The following is a 4,037-nucleotide window of genomic DNA, read 5'->3' as shown; positions in this document are numbered from 1 at the left end:
ACCTCACTTTAATTATTGTAGGGTGGATCAACTTATGTGGGCGTACACCTGCTCATCTAGGTACTGCTTTATGTGTTGTTCTTCTCTGCGTTGGTCTGATAAACACTCATTACACTCTTCCCCCTTCCTCTCGCCTGTCCTGACCCCTCCCCCCTCTCCCTCCATCAACACACAAAGCAAAAAGTTTTGGCTCCGTCACAGGGTTATTCTCCCTCCCCTGGTTACCTCCCCCTGGTTACTCCCCTTCCCCTGGTAATCCCCTTCCCCTGGTTACCTCCCCCTTCCCTGGTTACCCCCCCCCCCTCCCCACCCCACCCCCATGCCAAACTTTCCCCAGGGTGCATAGAGGAGGGAGAGAGAGAGATGTAGAGTGGAGTAGGAAGGTCGAGAGAGGAGGAAGGGAAGGAATGATAAAGGTGGGAGAAAGGTCATGACACTGAGGAAGAGAAGAGAGAAGAAGTTCATTAGGGGAAGGTTAAATGGAGAGGAAGACTGGAAGAGAGGGAGAGAGGTGGAGAGAAAGATGGGTAAACACGTACTTCTGCCTTCCTTCCCCTCCCTCTTCCTCCTCCTCCTCTTTCTCTTCCTCCTCCTCCTCTTTATCTTCCTGCTCTTCCTATTTCTCTTCCTCCTTTCCTCCTCCTCCTACTTACTACCCCTTCTCCTCCTCCTCCTCCTCCTCCCTCCGCCTCCTCCTTTTTTTTAAGTCGTGGCCTCCAGCCTCCCCCAATAGCCACACCTTCGCCATCATTTTATTTCCTTAACATTAAATATCCTAATACATAAGTAGCTATCCTAGCTGTGTTGAGTTAGTTGAGCTGCAGATCTTTGCGGCATTCAATGACTGTTGCCTCATAGTCAATATCTGCAACTGTTGTCGGCTTTGGGGCCGATGCTCTCGTTCCTTGAGGCAGAGCTACTACTACTACTACTCTCTGACCCATGACCTCTCTTCCTCCTCCTCCTCTTCCCTGACCCATGACCTCTCTTCTTCTACCTCCCCTCCCCCTTCCTCATCCTCCTCTTTGACTCATGACTTCTTCCTCACCTCCTCCCCCTCCCTCCTCCTCCTCCCTCCTCCCTCCCTGACCCATGACCTCTCTTCCTACCTCCTCCTCCTCCTCATCCCTCCTCTCTGACTCATGATCTCTCTTCCTACCTCCTCCTCCTCCTCCTCCTCCTCCTCCTCCTCCCTGACCCATGACCTCTTCCCTCCTCCCCCTCCTCCTCATCCTCCTCTCTGACTCCATGATCTCTTCCTCTACCTCCTCCTCCTCGTCCTCGTCCTCGTCCTCCTCCCTGACCCATGACTTCTCTTCCTCCCTCCTCCACCCTCGTTGTAGTAGTCACACTCCACTTGTATGTGTTTAATGAAATGATCGCCAACCAACCATCCTAACTCTCTCTCTCTTTATCTCTCTTTCTGTTTATTTTATTTTTTGTCTTAGTCTAACTATTTATCCATCTGCATTACGCTCTCTCTCTCTCAGCAGTTTACCTTTAACCTTTGGGTCTCTGAATAACCAATTGCATTTAAAATCACCGAGATGATGTACCCAACGTCATATTAAAAAAAAAATTATTATATTTATATATATATATATATATATATATATATATATATATATATATATAAACTTCCCTAACTATCAACATGACCTCCCTAAGTAACATTAAAACTTCCCTAACTAACATTAACTAAAATAAAAACTTCCCTCTTATCATCAAACCTTCCCCAACTAACACCAAGACATCTTTAACACAGTCTATACACACACACACACACACACACACACATACAGACACACACACACACACACACACACACACACACACTGTAGACTACACCTTGACCAGCTCTCACCGCATCTTCATCTTACATAACACTGATTGGCAAAGTTCCTGGTTTGAAAATAATCTGGGAGTGAAAATGACACCAGAACCTGAAACCGGATAAACGAAGATTCGGGTCCGGATAAACGAAACATTGGGGCAGGACGAGAACCCCTGGGTCCGGATAAACAAAACTTGGGTCCGGATAAACAGGGACTCGGGTATGGATAAGCGAAGATTCCGGTTTGGATTTGCGAACAGAGAAGTGGAAGATAGATAAACATATAGATAGATAGATATATAGATAGCAAGGTAGATAGACAGTAAGATAGATAAACAAGTAGATAGATAGAAAAATAGATAAAGAGATAGATAGACAGCAAGACAGATGAGCTCAAGAGGCAATTTGAATACATAAGAATAATTCATGTGTGTGCATTATACACTTCTTGACGGAGGTGACCTTTGACCCCCACCTGTGACCCCCCATCTGTGATCCTGACATGTGACCCCAAGTTGTGACCATGACATGTGACCCCCAGCTGTGACCCCGACATGTGACCCCAAGCTGTGACCCCGACATGTGGCCCCAAGCTTTGACCATGACATGATCCTCTAGCTAGACCCTGACATGTGACCCCTAAGCCAGACTCATGACATGTGACTCCCCAGCCAGACTCTTACATGGACTCCCAGCTGTGACCCTGACATGACCCCACAGACCCCCTGATATAGGACCCCAAACTGTGTTTCCCGACATGTGACCCCCAGCTGTGACCCCGACATGTGACCCCCAGCTGTGACCCCGACTTCATTCTGGCTATATACAGCAAACTATGTGATTAAGTATGACATCAGGTAGAAGGGTGGAGGTTATAGACAAGTGTGGTAGGTCAGGTGTGATGGAACAGGTGTGGTGGAACAGGTGTGGTGGAACAGGTGTGGTAAGACAGGTTTGGTTGGGCAGGTGTGGTAGAGCAAGTGTGGTAGGGCAGGTGTGGTAATTCAGGTATGGTGACAGGTGTGGTAGGGCAGGTGTGGTGGGACAGGTGTGGAGAGAGGCACAGCATCAGGTACGGGGGGATCAAAACAAACAAATGGTTTTCAGTTGTCTTGTTTACACGCCGATGGAGACAAATGACAGTCGCAGGTCAACGGTGTTTACCTGTGTGTGTGTGTGTGTGTGTTTACATTAATAACGTTTGTATTTATTCATAAGTTAATTAAATACCCTGATTTAATGATTAGCTGACTGATTACTTGACTGGCAGCTGATAGACAGGTAGGCAAATGAGCGTACACACACACACACACACACACACTATATATATATATATATATATATATATATATATATATATATATATATATATATATATATATATATATATATATATATATATATATATATATATATATATACAGACAGACAGCCCTACATTGTATAAAGAGATAAGAGAGAGAGAGTTGGATGTTTATATTGGCGTGAGGGAGGTAAGTGGCCCCCTTGTGGGATGCTGCCGTGTCCGGGGTGAGTCTATATTATTGTTGATGGATGGTCAGTTGTGGTCCTTTGGTGGTGGATGTGAGCGCTCTCTCTCTCTCTCTCTCTCTCTCTGTCTCTCTCCATACGTTCAGACAGCTTTGTGAATGCACCGGGTCGTTACGTTGTGAGCCAGCAAGCAGCCGAGGCAGTGTGGCATATTGCCCAACCTCCTCACTTCTCTCTGCTGAATATATTAACACCACAAGAACCTAGATCGAACAGCGTCCTGTACAGTGTGGCATATTGCCCAACCTCCTCACTTCTCTCTGCTGAATATATTAACACCACAAGAACCTAGATCGAACAGCGTCCTGTACTAGTTATCTCGATATTGCACACCTGTTGCCCGGTATTGAAAGTAAATTGATCGATATTGCAAGGTAGGTGGGTGTGCTGTGTTCTAGGTGGGTGATGCTGTGTTCTAGGTGGGTGATGCTGTGTTCGTGTGATGCTGTGTTCAGGGTGGGCGTGCTGTGTTCTAGGTGGGTGATGCCAGGTCTTGTGGGTGGGTGATGCTGTGTTCTAGGTGGGTGATGCTGTGTTCTAGGTGGGCGTGCTGTGTTCTAGGTGGGCGTGCTGTGTTCTAGGTGGGTGATGTTGTGTTCTAGGCGGGTGATGCTGTGTTCTAGGTGGGCGTGCTGTGTTCTAGGTGGGTGAT

Source organism: Homarus americanus, unplaced genomic scaffold (genome assembly GCF_018991925.1).
Source record: "Homarus americanus isolate GMGI-L3 unplaced genomic scaffold, GMGI_Hamer_2.0 scaffold57965, whole genome shotgun sequence".
NCBI classification, from domain to species: domain Eukaryota; kingdom Metazoa; phylum Arthropoda; class Malacostraca; order Decapoda; family Nephropidae; genus Homarus; species Homarus americanus.
Note: the sequence above shows the minus strand (reverse complement) of the source record.